Source organism: Aquarana catesbeiana, linkage group LG09 (assembly GCF_042186555.1).
Source record: "Aquarana catesbeiana isolate 2022-GZ linkage group LG09, ASM4218655v1, whole genome shotgun sequence".
In the NCBI taxonomy this organism is placed as follows: domain Eukaryota; kingdom Metazoa; phylum Chordata; class Amphibia; order Anura; family Ranidae; genus Aquarana; species Aquarana catesbeiana.
Genome location: NC_133332.1, coordinates 244281892 through 244302950, shown reverse-complemented (window position 1 = coordinate 244302950; position 21059 = coordinate 244281892). Strand labels below are relative to the sequence as shown.

The window sequence follows — 21059 nt, the reverse complement described above, 5'->3', positions numbered from 1 at the left end:
CCCAACTGCAAGTGTAAACCAGTCCCAAGGGTTTTATTCTTTCATCTGAAGTGAATGTACATTATATGTAAAGTACTGCGTACAAAAAAAATACAGGTAAAGGCGCAAAAACTTGGAGCCATAAAATACCCAATAACAATAAAAATCTGTAATAAATGCACAGTCTATTAAAGGCCATGTGCAGAGTGATATGGAGGGGTTAAAAGTCCATAGCATTCAGGGTTGCCATCATATAGGAACAGAAAGCAGGTTCCTAGGAGCTGCAGAGAAAACAAGGAGAGAGGCGCCTCTGGGTGCAGACGTTTTATGTCAACTGTAATAGACATACACGTGTCAACTCACATTTAAGAAATGCGAGTTGACACCTGTAGGTCTATTAAAGTTTACATAAAAAGTACTGCGTACAACTCACATTTTTCAATGCACTGGCTCTGGTACACTTGGACTGCATGCATAGCACATTCAGGGTGTGCAGCCCCCTTATGGATCACTTGCATGTTGTAATGGCAACCTAACAGGGTACAGTCTGCCGGTGGGTGCACACTGTCACCAGGCCCCGCCCCAAGATACTCCTTGAAAAAGTCACGTGACGTGTGACGAAACGCATCCATTGCTACATCCAAGTGATTCTTAAGGGGGCTGCACATCCCTGAATGTGCTATGCATGCAGTCTGACTGCACCAGAGCCAGTGCACTGAAAAATGTGAGTGGTTACTTTTTATGAAAGTGTTTTTAAACAATGCATCACTGTCAGTTGTCCGATTCCTTTATGAGCTCCAGCATTAGGACTGCCATAGGACACAGTGGATATATCAATTAAGGATCCACCTACCTACCAGAGGTTTTTAAGCCCCATAAAGGGGAAGGCGCATGTTGACCTGCAGAAGGTCAAAAATGGAGGTGGGCGCATAATTTGGAAGGTGGCGGGCAACAAAGAAGTCCTGGTCTGTAATGCTTACTCCTGGTCTGTGAATAACAAATTAGTGCAAACACTAGATTCGAACAGCCCAGAAGGTGCAGAGATAGTTGTGATGTAAAGACCATGGCTGCACCCATTCTACACAGCCGGCTCAGTCTGGCACTGACAAAATGCCGATTTACTATCAGCAGAGATTCTGGTCTGCAAGTCATTCTCTGTGATGTCAGCAATGTCTACTCCCCACCCACCGTACAGATCTGGGCAAACTCCCAGATGATATGTAGATATAAAATATTAAAGAAATTTCATTTTAAGGTCCATTCACACTATTGCATTATGAGCCATTATTCTGAACGGCACTCAATGAACCTAGACAATGCAGCACAACACTTCTAGAACCATCTGTACATTATTACATACTTAAGGAAAAATAACACATCAGTTTAAAAATGAATGGGCTCCTAATATAAGTCCTATACATGACAACCCTGAAATCTAGAGAAGGTTCCAGAACACGGATCGATCCTATTATCGGCACATGACTATTTTGGAAACAATATTTTCCCAGGGTTCTGGTAATTGAGCGTCTATCTAGTCAGGTAAAACCAGTTTTGCAGCCACAGCTCAGGAATCAGATGAGAAAGAATGATAAACTCCAGGATTAGTCTACAATTTTCAACAGGTTCTCAGTTATTACATACAGCATCTCACAAAAGTAAGTACACCCCTCACATTTTTGTAAATATTTTATTATATCTTTTCATGTGACAACACTGAAGAAATGACACTTTGCTACAATGTAAAGTAGTGAGTGTACAGCTTGTATAACAGTGTAAATTTGCTGTCCCCTCAAAATAATTCAACACACAGCCATTAATGTCTAAACCGTTGGCAACAAAAGTGAGTACACCCCTAAGTGAAAATGTCCAAATTGGGCCCAAATAGCCATTTCCCTCCCCAGTGTCATGTGACTCGTTAGTGTTACAAGGTCTCAGGTGTGAATGGGGAGCAGGTGTGTTAAATTTGGTGTTATCGCTCTCACTCTCTCATACTGGTCACTGGAAGTTCAACATGGCACCTCATGGCAAAGAACTCTGAGGATCTGAAAAAACAATTGTTGCTCTACATAAAGATGGCCTAGGCTACAAGAAGATTGCCAAGACCCTGAGACTGAGCTGCAGCACGGTGGCCAAAACCATACAGCGGTTTAACAGGACAGGTTCCACTCAGAACAGGCCTCGTCATGGTCCAGCAAAGAAGTTGAGTGCATGTGCTCAGTGTCATATCCAGAGGTTGTCTTTGGGAAATAGACATCTGAGTGCTGCCAGAGTGGGCCGTGGGAGGTCAGCCTGTCAGTGCTCAGACCATACGCCGCACACTGCATCAAATTGGTCTGCATGGCTGTCGTCCCAGATAGAAGCCTCTTCTAAAGATGATGCACAAGAAAGCCCGCAAACAGTTTGCTGAAGACAAGCAGACTAAGGACATGGATTACTGGAACCATGTTCTGTGGTCTGATGAGACCAAGATAAACTTATTTGGTTCAGATGGTGTCAAACGTGTGTGGAGGCAACCAGGTGAGGAGTACAAAGACAAGTGTGTCTTGCCTACAGTCAAGCATGGTGGTGGGAGTGTCATGGTCTGGGGCTGCATGAGTGCTGCCGGCACTGGGGAGCTACAGTTCATTGAGGGAACCATGAATGCCAACGTGTACTGAGACATACTGAAGCAGAGTATGATCCCCTCCCTTCGGAGACTGGGCCGCAGGGCAGTATTTAAACATGATAATGACCCCAAACACACCTCCAAGACGACCACTGCCTTGCTAAAGGACCTGAGGATAAAGGTGATGGACTGGCCAAGCATGTCTCCAGACCTAAACTCTATTGAGCATCCTCAAGGAAGGTGGAGGAGCACAAGGTCTCCAACATCCACCAGCTCTGTGATGTCGTCATGGAGGAGTGGAAGAGGACTCCAGTGACAACCTGTGAAGCTCTGGTGAACACCATCCCCAAGAGGGTTAAGGCAGTGCTGGAAAATAATGGTGGCCACACCAAATATTGACACTTTCGGCCCAATTTGGACATTTTCACTTAGGGGTGCACTCACTTTTGTTGCCAACGGTTTAGACAATAATGGCTGTGTGTTGAGTTATTTTGAGGGGACAGCATATTTACACTGTTATACAAGCTGTACACTCACTACTTTACATTGTAGAAAAGTGTAATTTCTTCAGTGTTGTCACATGAAAAGATATAATAAAATATTTACAAAAATGTGAGGGGTGTACTAACTTTTGTGAGATACTGTGTATATATATATATATATATATTACGTAAGTCCTCCATCCTTCTCCATGCAATGTCAGAAGCTGCTTCTTAACCACTTCACTGGTTACAAAGCATCTTCACTGGAAGATTTACCCCCCCCCCCCTTCACGACCAGGCCATTTTTTGCGATACGGCACTAAGTTGCTTTGACAATTGCGCGGTCGTGTGACGCTGTACCCAAATAAAATTGATATCCTTTTTCCCAACAAATAGAGCTTTCTTTTAGCGGTATTTGATCACCTCTGCATGTTTTTTTTTTTTTTATATATAGCGCAAGAACTAAAAAAAACAGACAGACAAATTAGAAAAAAAAGCACACATTATTTTTTACTTTCTGCTATAAAACACATCCAATAAAAAAAAAAAAAAAAAAAAAAAAAAAAAAAAAAAAAAAAAAAAATCTACATTTCTTCATCAATTTAGGCCAATATGTATTCTGCTACATATTTTTAGTAAAAAAACAAAACAAAACCCAATAAGCGTATATTGATTGGTTTGCGCAAAAGTTATTGCATCTACAAACTATGGGATAGATTTTTTGACTTTTATTTTTTTTTTTATAGTAATGGAGGCGATTAGCGATTTTTTAGCAGGACTGCGACATTGCAGTGGTCATATCTGACACTAAGTGACACCATTACAGTGATCGGAGCTAAAAAAATGAACTGTCACTGTATAAATGACACTGGCAGAGAAGGGGTTAACATCAAGGGCAGTCAAAGGGTTAAGTGAACTCCTAGGGAGTGTTTTCTAACTGTGGGGGGAAAGCTGACACTGGAGGAAAACAGAGATCCATGTTTCTTAGCAGAAACACAAGATCTCCATTTGCTGCTCTGGCAGAACAGTGGTCTTCCCTGTTTACATAGGAAGACCGCAGTTCTGCCTCTCCTCGGAACGATCTGCTGGTCCAGGCGGCCATTGGAACCCACTGATTGGCTCCCGCCGCGTTCAATCACAGTAGTAACAGGTCTTCGGCGGCAGACCCGGAAGAAGCGAACATACAGGTATGTTTCACGCAAACGGACCACCCTGCCGCAGTATATGTGCAGTCTGGAAGCAGTTAATTATAGCTCTAGACTGAACATAGGATTTCTGATTACTGTACAATACATATGAGCTGTGTTAAGGTGATTGTAAATGTTTTTTTTTTTTTTTTTTTTTTTTTTAGAACAGTGTTAGTTTAAAAATAAAATATACATATTTCATTCTATAAATTTTTCCTGTTTAAGACACAAGTTATGATTTTACAAATAAAATAAAATGGTTTGTTTTTTTCTTTTCAATATTGCACTTTTTAAAAGGGAAATGTGTAACTATATGTTAAATGTGCAAAATCTTAAAATAAAAAAAGTTTAAAATATTAACAAAATAGGAAAAAAAAAAAAAATCAGCAGGGAAAAAAATAATTGAATGGAGAAGAAGACTAATTAGAGCCAATTAGAGTAAACTAAGGATTAATAAGGGGTTAAAGTGGACCTTCAGTGATTTTTTTTCATCTTTCCATCTATTAAATCTTTTGCTCTTCTTGTTTTAACTTTGGATAGTAAAACATTTTTTTCTGCCGGCAAATACCTTATACAGCCCACTTCCTGTTTCTTGTCTGGTCATTAGCCTAGGCCAGGGGTAGGCAACCTGGGGCCCTCCAGCTGCTGTGGAACTACATTTCCCATGAGGCATTGCAAGGCTGGCAGTTACAATTACTCCCAGAGGCATGATGGGACTTGTAGTTCTGCAACAGCTGGAGGGCCCAGGTTGCCTACTCCTGACCTAGGCTTTTGACATCATGTACAGCTCTCTCTAATTCTCGTGAGAGTTTACCAGGAAGGGAGGGTGGAGATGAGTCATAAGAGGGCCAATGAGAGATGCAGGTGTGTGTCTGTGTAAATTCAGGAAGTGAACAGGCAGCAGCTTCAGCTGCCCACAGTTAAAATGGCTGCAGCCAGACTCAGTGGAGGGAGATTTCTGCAGCATATTTGGCAAGTACAGAATCACAGTATATATAAAATAATATGCAAAGTGGTTGGAGGAAAGCTTCAGAATGGCAAAGATGTTTTTATTTTTTTATTACACATTATGTGAGCAGACTGCAGTTCCTCTTTAAACAGAGGAACATTTTATTAAAAAAAAAAAACAAAAACAAAAAAAAAACCCAACACACACACACCACACAAAATTATTATTATTATTATTTTTTTAATTGTCAGGTTGCTTTACCTGCCATTTGCAGGATCTAACTGAATCCCTTTGATCTGCAGAGGAATGAACAGAACGATACAAATGTAACATTATATCACCTTGTATAATCCGGGTCTGAGCAGTGTTTTTTTAGTAATGTAATTTGGGACTTTGATTAAACACAGGATGACAATTACTTTTCTCTGCATTAAAAAAAAAAAAAATAAATAAAAAATAAATATATCTCGGTCCAGGGTCCCCCCAACCCCCCCCCCCCCCCCCTTTACCTGAGCCCAATCTCCATCCAGCTCCCTCTGTTCTCTCCCTCACTAGGCAGATTGAAAGCAGCGGGAGCCATTGGTGGGTCAGCTTGGCACCATGTTACTCCCCATATACTGGATGTAACATGGTTTAAAAAGTGGAGTTGGCCTTAGGCCTCATACACACGGACATGTTAACAGCGGCTTTTTTGAGCTTTTTTTGCTGCTTAACCGCTTCAGCCCCGGAAGATTTTACCCCCTTCCTGACCGGAGCACTTTTTGAGATTCGGCACTGCGTCACTTTAACTGACAATTGCGCGGTCGTTTGATGTTGCACCCAAACAAAATTGACGTCCTTTTTTCCAAACAAATAGAGCTTTCTTTTGGTGGTATTTGATCACCTCTGCGGTTTTTATTTTTTTGCGCTATAAATAAAAAAAGAGTGACAATTTTGAAAAAAAAAAAAAAAAAAAAAAAAAAACGCATTATTTTTTACTTTTTGCTGCAAATATCCCCAAAAATATATAAAAAAAAACATTTTTTTCCCCCTCAGTTTAGGCCGATGTGTATTCTACTTCATATTTTTGGTAAAAAAAAAAACAAAAAAAAAAAAAACATACATTGATTGGTTTGGGCAAAAGTTATAGCGTTTACAAAATAGGGGATAGATTTATAGCATTGTTATTTTTTTTTTTTACTAGTAATGGCGGCGATCTGCGATTTTTATCGTGACTGCGACATTATGGCGGACACGTCGGACAATTTTGACACATTTTTGGGACCAATGGCATTAATACAGCAATCAGTGCGATTAAAAATGCATTGATTACTGTAAAAATGTCACTCGCAGTGAAGGGGTTAACACTAGGTGGTGGTGAAGGGGTTAAGTGTGTCCTAGTGTGTGTTCTAGTGTGTGTTCTAACTGAAGGGGGGGAGGGGACTGTGCAGGGAAGATAACAGATCGCTGTTCATACTCTGTATAAACAGACGATCTGTCTTTTCTCCCCTCAGAGAACCAGAAACTGTGCGTTTACACGCACAGTTCTGGGTGCTCCATGTCTCAGCGCCGATCGCGGGAGCTCAGCGGTGATTGAGACCACCGAGCACTCGCATCGGCTCGGGGGGCACAGGGCGAGGCGATGTTACATAACGTCGTTTCACCCAGCCGTGCCATTCTGCCGCAGTACAACTGCGGCTGCTGGCCGGTAAGTGGTTAAGAACGCCACTCCACATTATTCAATGGGCTTATACACACTATGGCGTTTTTGAGCTGTAACAGGCATGGTCGTTTTTTAAGCTCCAAAAAAAAAAAAAAAAACAAAAAAAACAAAAAAAAAAACCAAGGACCAGCATGTTCTGAGGCTCCAGCGCTAGAGCCGTTTTGATGCCGATGCTGGAAAAAACCTCAAAATGCACATTAGCACTATACCGACTTTTTTTTTAGCGTCAGCGTTTTTAAGCTGTAAAAATGTTTATGTGGGTAGTTGGGGAGTGGAAAATAGCAGAGGGATGTTTTTTTTTAAAAAAAACGTGCCTTAGCGCTTACAAACGACGTTAAAACGTGCACTGACGCCAAATCAGAATGCTAATAAAATTGCGTTTTTTCCCGTTTTTTACAGCCTGCTTTTTAAAACGTCTGTGTGTAAGAGGCCTTATAGGCTCGGTTCACCCATGCGATCCGATTCTGCTGCGGACCAAAAAAAAAAAAAAAGTCCTGTGCGAGTTTGGTCTGAATGTGATGCAAATTCAGCCATACTATCACATCGCACAGAGATCGCATGTGATTTGCAGTGCGGTGCAAATCACATCCGATGTCGGACATCGCTGCACTGTGAACCGGCACTTAAAGCCCCACTGAAGCCTCACTTTAAATCAGCTAAATATATTTCAGATGTTTTCATTATAGAGCAGCCAGTCACAAGAAGCCTGTCAAAGCTGCAGGACTGGACCCTTATTCTACAGCTGCGATTTCTTTGCCGAGTTTTGACACACCCCCTGCCAAGTACAAAATGTAATATATTTCTAGTGTAAGTGCTGGTTCATCCATGCGGTTTCAAAGTTGCGCGACTGACAGCTGACCTCCCGCGCCACTTCATTGCGGCTTGCTTGCAGCTTCATTAGCAAAAGCCGATGTAAGTCGTGATGAAGTTGCCAAAAATTCCATTGCTGTTAATCAGGTGCGGCTTGTCATGCGACTTTAAACTCTTAAGTCACGGCACTGTGAATCGGTACTTAGGCTCGATTCACACCTATGCTTGTTGCTTTTGAGCGTTTTTGGAGGGTTTTTTTTCATGCTCGCCACGTTTTTTGAGCAGCGTTTTTGCTGCGTTTTTGCCGCGATTTGAGTTTTTTTTTTTACAGTTTTTTTTTTTACAGTCTTAAAAAAAATAATAATAAAAAAAAAAAAAACGGCAAAAACGCATCAAAAACGGTGCAAAAACGGCGCACTTGTGTTTTTGATGCTTGTCCATTGAATTCCATTACATGCAAAACGCTGCATTTTGCATGAAAAAAAGTCCCTGACCCTTTCCAAAAATGCAGAGATACAAAAAGGCATTGATGTGAACATGTTCCATAGGAACCCAGGTTAAAAAATTCCCATGCATTTCTGCAAAATGCATCAACAAACGCGCTAGTGTGAATGGAGCCTTAGGCTCCTTGTGACTGTGTATTGAAATGAAAATCAAACAATGTTATCTTCCTTCCAAAACATCTTCTGTAAACTACAAAAGTTTCCTGGATTTTTATTTATTTTTTATTTTTGTTTTGAAATTTAGCAGTTAGCATCTCTAGCATAGATCAGTCAAAGCAAATACAGCGAGTCGAACAGGCTAACAATTAAGCCTCGTGCCCACTGGACGTTTTTACAGAAGCTGTTTTTGGCTGTAGATGTTTTTTTCTACAGTCATTAAACTCTCCATCATGTTATCCTATGTGTCCATGCACACATAGGCTGTTATCAGCAGTTTTGGGCAGTGGGGTTTTTGAGCAGTAACCCCCTCCCCCCCCCCAAAACTAGTGGATTCTGAGAGATGTTTTTCAGCTGTAAAAACGCTCTAACGCTGATAAACGTTTAAAAACGTCACCCACTAGCGTTTAACGTTTTTGATTCATTGAAAAAAAAAAAGAAAAAAAAATGCTAACGTGGAAAAACACTAAAAAACGCTATTGCAAAAACGTTGAAAAACTCACTGCAAAGCTACTGACATTTTTATAACATTATTTTAACGTCCAGTGTGCATGAGGCCTTAAAAGCCAGCAAGGAAGCATTTCAGAATGAACCCTCCTATCATTAAAGAGAGTTGAAATAAACTTCCATTTGAGTGACATGGTGGATTTACATTTGTGTATACTCTGCCTTTACCCAACTGCTGTAAAACAACAGTTGAAAAGAAAAAAAAAAAAAAAAAAAAAAAAAAAAAAGGAAGGCGGTCACACAGAGAAGCAAAAGACAAACATGGGAAAAAGTCTGATTTTTTTTTCCCCTGCAAATCCAGCCTGAGAACTTCACAGCTGGTCAGATTTTATTACAAAAGATAATCAAATAAAAAAAAAAAAAAACTCCACCAACACAAAAGCGATAAAACTTCTAGGTATCCTACACCTCATCTATTAAACAATTCATATAACTTTATATAAGAGCTAGTCATCACTGTGATACATTTCAATGAATTCTACTCTCCAGGCAGGTCCTCGGCCTTAATAACGGGTGCGGTATTTGGCAGCAATGTGTTGTGGACTGATTGCTGCAGAGAAGATCCAAATCCCGCCCTGAGTACTGCAGAAAAGTCCCGTAGCAAGGTCTCCTCCTAAGTGCTGCGTCAGAACCAGCACAGCACATTTCACTGCACCAAAACCCGACTCCGATCTTCATTATTAAATGATTTAGAGGATGCCATTTCCTATAATGCAAGTGGTGCTCAATGCAATGTAACCATTATGTTCTGGATGGAAGACAGAACTGACAAATACATCAAGCTGGTCTCACAGAACATCTGCTTTGCTAGATCTCAAACATAAATGTATTGCCAGAGGACTGTAACTGCTGCTGTATTAGTAAACCTGTTAAGCCTGAACAAATCCAACGTAGTGTTTGATGAAATAATCAGTAGAGGGTAAGCTTTGGTAAGATCATCAAAGTCATATGTTGACTTTCTTGTATGGTTCAAGTGTGGGAGCCTCCCTATTGGTTCTTTAAAGCAGAACTCCAGGAATAAGACAAAGTCTACCCTTGGAGTTGGCCTCCATTCCCCTGCCCAGGGGTTAAATGCTCGTTTAGTCTAGGGCAGTGATGGCGAACCTTGGCACCCCAGATGTTTTGGAACTACATTTCCCATGATGCTCCACTACACTGCAGAGTGCATGAGCATCATGGGAAATGTAGTTCCAAAACATCTGGGGTGCCAAGGTTCACCATCACTGGTCTAGGGGGTCTGCAGTGGTCAAGCTCAACTTTTAAAGACAAATCCATTCCAGCTTCTGTATCTCTAGATCTGGGATCCTCAAACTACGGCCCTCCAGCTGTTGCGGAACTACACATCCCATGAGGCATTGTAAAACTGACATTCACAGACATGGCTAGGCATGATGGGAATTGTAGTTCTTGAACAACTGGAGGGCCGTAGTTTGAAGACCCTTGCTCTAGATCTACTTGTCTGCAGATTCACTGGAGATAAGCTTTAGGTAAAGCGGATCTCTGGACGCAAAAACTTTTATTTACATACATTCAATAGCCACAAGGGATATTATTTGTGCACCAAATGCTTTTGCAAACCCAGCTGTTACCTTGTAGAAGTAGCAGTGATCTCATCACTGTGCGTGTGCAGAAAGCAGAGCTGTGGGAGGGGCCCAGCGGGCTCCACCCACTAAAAGTTGCCTGCAGAAAACTACAGGAGGGGGCGGAGACAAGACCAGTCAACCTGCACAAGGAGAGAGAGCAGCAGTGACTGGTCTTTAATACGGGAGCTCCTACACAGCGGGAAAGTCTCATGCTGGATTACTGCACAGATCTGGGAGAAATACACAAAGCACCAACATTCAAGGAAGACCTTTGTATTCAGACAACATTTACTTATCCCGAAGTTCAGCTTTAAGCATTTAATGATCATGCACTCAGTTTTAATTGCTCATGCTCTGACAGGTTCACATTACATAATTCCTTTCAAAAAGGTGGATATACCTGCTAGTTGCCATCAGTCAGACCCTCGCACAGGTGATTTCCCAGCAGTTTGAATTTCCACCCCTCCCACAAGACAATGGCATCCGTCTTTTGCCTTTGGGTTCCCTATTCTAAATTATGAATAATCCATTAAGGAAGGACATTATACATGTGGTTTTATTTTTTTAAATTAGGGACACCCAAGATATACACAAAGCCAGCAATAGGCTCCATCTGCCATCAATTATGTCTTCATACAAGGCCTTAAAGGGGATTCACTGTGTACTGCATTTAATACTTAACCCAGTGGTGGCTGGTGCTTAAAATTTTTTGAGGGGCGCAAACTAAAAAATACTGACCCCCCCCCATCAAGTGCAGCCTCACTGTGCCCATCAATTCCAGCCACTTGTGCCTGTCATATGCAGCCACTGGTGCCCACTGCCCCCCACCCGCGGGGCTCGTGGCTCTGGCAGCGCCCTAAGACCACCCTATTTTTAAGCCTATGAGAGCCTCTAGCTCTAATCAGGTGCTTCAAAAAGTACCACCACCGCCATAGGAATCCATGCGTCCTGAAGGGGGCCGGGCGCATGGATGGGGGGGGGCGGCGCCCGTAGTGCACGGGCCGCCACTGATGGGGCTGCAGTCCCAAAGTCATAAAAAACCCTTAGCATCCCACCTACACATAAAACACTATTTTTTTATTTTTTTTTGCAGGCCATCTCTGTACACAATTGAAGTATTGACATTTGTATAGCTAGAACATTTCCTAAACCATGCAAATAAAGAGTATAGCACATGCCAAGACCATACAATACAGTTTGCCACCCTTCAAGAGAGAAAACTACAATATAAAATATTGAAAGATCAGCCGAAAAGCAATGGAGTTAAAAAAGAAATAAATAATAGCACACACTATATAGTAAATAAAATGAAAAGCAAGGAGTGATCATCACTGCAACACACCAGATAATACCTGAATTCGGATTTTACGAAGGGTGAACATGGTGGAACACAGACAAATGACACCCTTAAAAAACAGAATAAATAATTATTGCGAATACATCTAGATAACAATATCAGACGTCACTCACCACCTCCTATACTGTACTCTAAAGGGACCTCCTCACTGGGGTTCAGGCATAGTGCCAACATCCAAATTAATTAGCATTCTCCATCAATGAAGTGCTTTTGTTCCCCCCCAGGAAATACAATGAACGTGAAAGTGTGACCTTCACCAAATCAATTTTTACAAAGTCATTTTACATTCAGCCCTCAACCATAGATCCAGTCCACACAGGTCTTAGCCAGTCACGTCTAGTTTGCACTGCAATAGGTATAGCAAGCATGTACCGACCCTTGAAATATATATTATACATAAACACATATACACACACATTATTAATAAAAAAAAAAAAAAAAAAATTTAATATTTTGTACATATCGGCAATGCATAGCCATTCCTCCATATTGTCTTTTGGTGGACCGCCAGAAGCTCCCAATTCCCTGTTTACTCAAAACATGGGGCAATATTTTCCTAATTGTGGGGTTTTTAAAAGGGATAAAACATGGAGAATTGGGAATGTATTGCAGAGATGTACTGCATTACAGTACATGGGCGTGTCATGAGTGCTGCTGGCACTGGGGAGCTACAGTTCATTGAGGGAACCATGAATGCCAACATGTACTGTGACATACTGAAGGAGAATATGATCCCCTCCCTTCGGAGACTGGGCCGCAGGGCAGTATTCCAACATAATGACCCCAAACACACCTCCAAGACAATCACAGCCTTGCTAAAGAAGCTGAGGATAAAGGTGAAGGACTGGCCAAGCATGTCTCCAGACCTAAACCCTATTGAGCATCTGTGGGGCATCCTCAAAACGGAAGGTGGAGGAGCACAAGGTCTCTAACATCCACCAGATCTGTGATGTCATCATGGAGGAGTGGAAGAGGACTCCAGTGGTAACCTGTGAAGATCTGGTGAACTCCATGTCCAAGAGGGTTAAGGCAGTGCTGGAAAATAATGGTGGCCACACAAAATATTGACACTTTGGACCCAATTTGGACATTTTCACTTAGGGGTGTACTCACTTTTGTTGTCAGTGGTTTAGACATTAATGGCTGTATGTTGAGTTATTTTGAGGGGACAGCAAATTTACACTGTTATACAAGCTGTACACTCACTACTTTACTTTGTAGTGAAGTGTCATTTCTTCAGTGTTGTCACATGAAAAGATATAATAAAATATTTACAAAAATGTGAGGGGTGTACTCACTTTTGTGAGATACTGTATAACACATGGTCTAAGAATCAACTCCCATGTCCTGCGCTGTACTCCAAAATATGGAATTTACATGTACATCAATTCCTATTTTTTTCCTAACAAAATTCTACTGGTGAGATACTGTATGTTTTTTTTTTTATCTTGCCCACACATACACTTTAAAGCCCCCTTTAAAGCTCTAAACTGGGAGGAGGGGATTTCTGAATATGCATCCTAAAGGGGGAACAATAAACTTTTAATTGTTTTAAGATATAAGCGAGTAGAAGTTGTAAGCGTGATGTAAATAACCTGAATATTTGCTCATTCGATGTGCATGCTCTGCTTGCAGCATTGTGATATTGCACTGTACTGTAGTTGCGGCTACGTCCCCAGACTTGCAAACAGAAAAAAAAAAAAAGCCTCATGCAACCCTTCCCTTAAGTTATTGTAAAAAAATATAATATATATTCAAAAGTATTGGGACACCTGCCTTTACATGGCAGGCCCACCCTTTTCAGCTATAACAGCTTCAACTCTTCTGGGAAGGCTGTCCACAAGGTTTAGGAGTGTGTCTATGGGAATGTTTGATCATTCTTCCAGAAGGCCCCTTTCACATTGGGGCGGTTTGCAGGCACTATTGCGCTAAAAATAGCATTTGCAAACCGACCTGAAACTGCCGCTGCTGTGTCTCCCGTGTGAAAGCCCCGAGGGCTTTCACACTGGAGCGGTGCGCTGCTAGGAGGGAAAAAAAAACTCCTGCAAACAGCATCTTTAGGGGCTCCTTCACCGCTCCAAACTGCTCCTGCCCATTGAAATCAATGGGGCAGCGCGGCTATACCGCCGGCATAGCGCCGCTGTGGAGGAGCTTTGCGGGCGGTTTTAACCCTTTTCGGCCACTAGCCGGAGGTTAGAACTGCCCCGCTAGCGGCCAAATACCGCCGCTAAAAATAGCGGCGTTTTGACGCCGACGCCCCCACCGTGGCCGCCCCAGTGTGAAAGGGGCCCAAGTGCATTTGTGAGGTCAGGCACTGATGTGGACAAGAAGGTCTGGCTCGCAGTCTCCACTCTAATTCATCCCAAAAAGGTGTTCTATCAGGTTGAGGTCAGGAAGGGGCCATACCCAAACTGTTCCCACAAAGTTGGGAGCATGAAATTGTCCAAAATGTCTTGGTATGCTGATGCCCTAAAGAAGAAGTACAGCCAAAGTTCGTTTAGCTGTACTTCTCCTGTGGATGACAGGAGTGCAGTCCAATCTGCACTCCTGTGACCCGTTTTCACCAGAGAGGAGGCTGAAGTTCACTCTCTGCTGGACGTCACAGACTCATCAGCAGAAAAAAAAAAAACGAAGGAGCCAAGCCCAACCCTTGAAAAACAACCCCACACCATAACCCCCCCTCCACCAAATGATTTGGACCAGTGCACAAAGCAAGGTCCATGAAGACATGGATGAGCGAGTTTGGGGTGGAGAAACTTGACTGGCCTGCACAGAATCCTGACCTCAACCTGACAGAACACCTTTGGGATGAATTAGAGCGGAGACTGCAATCCAGGCCTTCTCATCCAACATCAGTGCCTGACCTCACAAATGCTCTTCTGGAAGAATGATCAAACATTCCCATAGACACACTCCTAAACCTTGTGGACAGCCTTCCCAGAAGAGTTGAAGCTGTTATAGCTGCAAAGGGTGGGCCAACTCAATATTGAACCCTACGGACTAAGACTGGGATGCCATTAAAGTTCATATGCCTGTAAAGGCAGGTGTCCCAATACTTAAAAATATAGTGTATGTGCTCATTGAAAATCAACTTTAGTTTGCCTTTAATGGGAATGCTGGCAGTATGTCCATCTACACAATATAGAATTTTGAATTTCAATAAGGTGGCAACAAATGGATAGATGTTTCACCAAGAGTGCCAAACAATGGGAGGATTGTCCACTGATGGCTCCTGTAAAGCTTTGTTTTTGTAGAAAACGGATCAGATGGCTAGAAACTCTGCAAAATGTACCAAGCTCACTTGTGGTAAATGGATATAATAGATCCCACACCTCTACAGGTCTGGCTGGTATGGTTGGTGGTGCCCTCGTTTGTCTTCTAGCCTGCCAGGCTTTTACCAGGCAGAGCTGTCATGCCATCTACAGAGTACATAAAGCCTCTCTTGTTTTCACGTTCTTGGTAACCATCATCAATGAATGCGTTGTACAAGTTATGAACTGTACATATTAGATAACAGTAGGAGTCTCATGCTGTGTGGTAGTACAAGCCCAGCTGCCTTTACCATAGATAACAGGGTATGGCTGGAATCTATATAATGCTCTCCATTGTCACTACAGTTTAACCCCTTCATTCAGGGATGGCTATTAACCTCATCTAAGCAATACTTTCAGGTTAGAAGTAAAACTACCCAAAAGGTGGCTGGAGATGGGATGATGATCTCTACACCTCCGATGGGAGAGGTTAAACTGATTGCTACATTGCCAAACCTACTGATGCAGAGAAAAAGGGTCAGTCCAATCGAGAAGAGGAGAAAGACAGCTGCAAAGGACAGCTTCTGTTGTCAAAAAAGTGGATAGAAATGTCCATTTCACATATCAGAACTGTGCGGGTTTATTCCATTCAGAGAACTATAAGGGAGGTGGCCAGTTTTTACTGGGACCAATGTGAGCCTAGCCTGACACAGATAGCAGTGAATAGGCAGTAGACGCCATGGTGGGGTAGACTCCATGGTGGGGTAGACTCCATGGTGGGGTAGACTCCATGGTGGGGTAGACTCCATGGTGGGGTAGACTCCATGGTGGGGTAGACTCCATGGTGGGGTAGACTCCATGGTGGGGTAGACTCCATGGTGGGGGACAGGATTGGTATGCCTGCTAATAAAATGTATCAGTTGCTCGTTTTCACTCCCATCATCAATTCAGAGAAATATGGAACAATCCTCAAAATCAAACAAAATTAGGAACTCTACTTGTGATGATTGAGCCATTCACAGTTATTAAACAAGGCATATTAGGACACAGGTATGGAAGTGTGCTTCAAGAAAACCTGCACTGAGAATAGTAGGCTGCCATGGCTAAAATCTCCTTTTGAAAGTCATTAGGTCATTTAGCCATCCCAAAAGGTTATAAATATTCTGTTTCCCCCAAACCAGAGCAAGCATCCTGATCAGAAGTTTGACTTTCAACTGGCTTTAACGGCTACAGGTTTGTTCAGCTCAATGAAAATATAGAGTTCACAGAGAGCCAAATGACTAGCATTATCAGAAAGCTAGCAATGGCAAGCCCTCCCTTCTCTCTTAATGCAGGTCTCCGTTCTGCATCCTGCCCTGCCCCTTACCTAGCATTAGAAATATAAAAAGGGTGAAAACTCATTCATTGCTATGGACTGTGTGGCATCTTTTTCAGGCTCATTGAGTCTTATTCCAGCTATGTATTAAAAGACAAAAAAAAAACCCCACACACAAAACAAGTAGAGATCAAGCCTCGAACAATATATTGTAGTAGAACTAAGGCTCTCTCAGGTGGCCCTAGGTGAAGGTCATCCAATCTGAGTGCTTACAGTGAGACTGGGAAATGACTGTCTGCTGATAGGCACTATGTGAACTCCATAGACATTTCCAGCCTTAAAGATCCTAAGCCAGAGCTAAAACAACCACAATGGATATTCCTGGATGAAATAAGGCCCGTGCCAAGACCTGCTCAGTGTCCAAAATGAGTTTTGCGTCAGAATCACTCCACAGACCTACAGAACTTCTAACCACCATCTAGACCTAATCTAGCCTGTTAAATAAACTTGACAGTATGACAAAAAGGTTTGAGAACTAGGGACGTGTACAAGCGCGTATTCCTAGTTCTCCAGTACAAAGTTACAGAACGTTTTCATGGAGTGGGTCTCAACGTTAAGAAAGGTTGAACGTTGGTTAGCTTATAAACATATGGTAAAATTGCATTGCAACCGTTGCAAACAGGGTGGGGCACCGACTCACCAAGTAGTATGTGACCGTAGAGGCAAAGGGCAATACTGAAAATTCTTTAGATTATTATCCAACTGCACTTCCAGGTTGGGTGTGATCAAGGTCAGAATCCACTTTCCAACATAAAACTATGCATCCAACAAAATGTGAATACATGGTGTACATTCTCAACAAAATGTCAATAGAACATTTTATGATAAATCCTGAGAGTAAGTCTCAGATTTAAACAATCACGACAATTATTCATTAAGGCAAACTATAATGTACAAAGGGCAGCAAGCCAATCTGACCAATCATCTTAATTGTTCTGAATAAGAAAACGTCAAATATAGCTGGAAGTAGATAGCTTAACAAAGTGAAGCAACCATGGGACTTCAGATGATGGGTCTTCCATGCATGCACCACCCAGATGATGGGACCCCCAACAGCCAACATTTTATCAACAGTTCTACTAACATTGGGCAAACATCTGGTCTAAGGAGAAAAAAAGTGATTAGGAGCCAGCTTATCCCTGGGGAAACTATGGCACCCACAAACACCCAACGCGTCCCCCAAAAACCCTCAGCCTAGGAGGTCTGCTGGTATTACGGAAGGAGTAAGGACACTATTGTCCAATCTAACCATAAGCAGCTAGACTGGCAAAGCATCATTTTTATCTGTATTCACCTTATCCTTGTTCTTTGCCCTGACCTACTAAACAACCAAAGCTCCTAAACTGGCCACAGACACGCTGATACCACCATCAATGGATGCTCCTAAGCTGACCACAGACACCGATACCTCCATCCATGCTAAACAGTGTGGATGGAGGCATCTCACCTGCTGGCTATTCTGACAGCCAGTGCCTGCTTGACAATTTCCCAACCAGCTCCTTTGATCTTCAGATTGAAGTTTGTTGAGCACCAGGATTGCTCATGGATTAATTTGCAGTTGATTACCCAGGAAACAGCTGACAGTCGATCCACGTATGGACAGTTTTTGGAATGAAGACTTAGCTGTAGTCCCGTTTGATTCCATTGACAGCCACAGCAGATATTGCAGCAACCTTGTAAACCTTAGACTATAAAAAGACCAACTAACAAAACAAACTCTGGGCAGCACCAACACATATAGATCTCAGTGGAAAAGAAAAACGAAGATCTGAAAAATACAGCAACCTATTTGATCCCTTATGAAGGTCATGGTCACAAAAGATAAAATATAATTGGTTGCAATAAGTACCTCCATGAGCCTCTGATTGGCCGAATACGGCAGATAATAGGGAATTTACTAAAGCTGGGGTATGCACTAGTAAAATTTTGTTAGTTTTCGACAGTGATGAGAAAAATCGAAAGAGCAGGATTGAAAAGGGGTAAAGTGTACAAATTTTCTAACGATGTATTTGGCTTTCATTCAGTAAAGTCCATTCATTCAAAAATCAATTTTTAAAGCAAATACAATTATCGTTCTAATTCTGCAAATTTTCTTAAGAATTTTTGATCGACATTCTACTAGTGTATACCCAGCTTGAGCAGACACACCAATCAGCTTCTAGCTTTCATTTTACAAAGCTCAACTGAGCCAGGTGAAGCTAGAGGCTGATTGGTCAGCATCAATTTCTGTCTGCTCCAGTTTTTATGAATGTTCCCTTCCACCCTGGGCTAGATGTTCTTATTGCAGAACACTGTAGCTTCTGGGGGTGCCAAGAATATTTCCCACCCCCTCTCCATAAAAAAAACATATGCATTTAGCTAGGTGGTTTAATATTGATCATATTCCGCTCAGCAGTGTACAGGATGGGTGGTGGGTGCAGAGAACACGTCCTTGTCACAGAAGCCAGCCCAGCTCATATTTTCCTGAATGACATTCCTGCAGCTAACGCCCTACAAACACCCACAGCCCAGCACAACATGACATTCCAGATTCATCAGAACAATGCAACCGCCCCCCCCCCCCCCCCCCCAAACCTAAACCAGCAGGCAAAGCGTTAACCCTCCGCTGTCAGGAGCCTTGGTAACCAGATTAAAAATGCATGCTCTGCTGGTGAAGAGATATTGGATAAAAATAGGATTGTTTACGCAGAAAGCCAGAGATGGTGTATGGACAATGCAGATCCACCATCACATGCATTGTCTTCTAATCATTTCCACCCAATGGGCTATTGTTACACTAAAGAGAAAATAAATAAGACGCCCTGTATGGGTCAGGATCAACATTTATACCTAGAAACGCAAACAGGCCAATGCAATACAATGCAACACAAGGTATGAGCGACCAGACGGAACGATTTGCAGGGTTACTTTGTAGCGGATCCCTGGAACGGATCAGCTCGGGGATACTTTGTGGTGGATCCCTGGAATGGATCAGCGCGGGGATACATTGCAGCGGATCCCTGGGGCAGATTATCTCGGGGATACTTTGTAGCGGATCCCTGGAACGGATCGGCTCGGGGATACTTTGTAGCAGATCCCTGGGGCGGATCAGCTTGGGGATACTTTGTAGCGGATCCCTGGAATGGATCAGTGCGGGGATACTTTGTAGCGGATCCCTGGGGCGGATCAGCGCGGGGATATATTGTAGCTTATCCCTGGAACAGATCAGTGTGGGGATACTTTGTAGCGGATCCCTGGGGCTGATCAGAGCGGGGATACTTTGTAGCGGATCCCTGGGGCTGATCAGAGCGGGGATACTTTGTAGCGGATTCCTGGAATGAATCAGAGCGGGGATACTTTGTAGCGGATCCCTGGGGCGGATCAGAGCGGGGATACTTTGTAGCGGATCCCTGGGACGGATCAGCGCGGGGATACTTTGTAGCGGATCCCTGGGGCGGATCAGCGCGGGGATACTTTGTAGCGGATCCCTGGGACGGATCAGCGCGGGGATACTTTGTAGCGGATCCCTGGGGCGGATCAGCGCGGGGATACTTTGTAGCGGATCCCTGGGGCGGATCAGCGCGGGGATACTTTGTAGCGGATCCCTGGGGCGGATCAGCGCGGGGATACTTTGTAGCGGATCCCTGGGGCGGATCAGAGCGGGGATACTTTGTAGCGGATCCCTGGGACGGATCAGCGCGGGGATACTTTGTAGCGGATCCCTGGGGCGGATCAGCGCGGGGATACTTTGTAGCGGATCCCTGGGGCGGATCAGCGCGGGGATACTTTGTAGCGGATCCCTGGGGCAGATCAGCGCGGGGATACTTTGTAGCGGATCAGCGCAGGGATACTTTGTAGCGGATCCCTGGGGCGGATCAGCGCGGGGATACTTTGTAGTGGATCCCTGGAACGGATCAGCGCGGGGATACTTTGTAGTGGATCCCTGGAACGGATCAGCGCGGGGATACTTTGTAGCGGATCCCTGGGGCGGATCAGCGCGGGGATACTTTGTAGCGGATCCCTGGGGCGGATCAGCGCGGGGATACTTTGTAGCGGATCCCTGGGGCGGATCAGCACGGGGATACTTTGTAGCGGATCCCTGGGGCGGATCAGCGCGGGGATACTTTGTAGCGGATCCCTGGAACGGATCAGCGCAGGGATACTTTGTAGTGGATCCCTGGAACGGATCAGTGCGGGGATACTTTGTAGTGGATCCCTGGGGCGGATCAGCGCAGGGATACTTTGTAGCGATATTTTCTGGTATAATTAGCCAAGTGCAATCCTATTACACAATTACAAAGGAAGGTCTTGCAATATAAGCAGCCAGTAGAAGGCTGGCACAGGTCACCTCCCATTCATTATGACAGGCCAGTACAATGCACAGAGGAGGGGGTCCTGTCATTGCAGGGAATGCATGCAGCACAGAGAGGGAAGGGGGAGAGGGGGGTGGCGGTGCAGGCAGTAGGGTGCGGCCTCACCGGTTCTGGGGCTTGCTCGGCACTCTCCAGCTTCTTTGCTCTGGATCTCCGGATCTTCGTCTGAGAGCGTCGCGCGCTGCTCGCCCTTCTTGTACCCGGGGCCGGCTGAGCTGACGTCACCCTCCGCAGCTTCTCCGGAAAAACACGAAGAGGCAG

The 21059-nt window shown here is 43.6% G+C and overlaps 1 protein-coding gene across 1 annotated transcript in view; it reads right to left on the bottom strand.

Annotated features, from left to right (window-relative positions):
- SPTAN1 (spectrin alpha, non-erythrocytic 1) overlaps window positions 1-21059 on the bottom strand; it is a gene marked incomplete in the record, with an annotated part of 118608 nt that extends 97549 nt beyond the window's left edge. Inside the window, 1 exon segment of the mRNA XM_073600076.1 lies at window positions 20904-21059.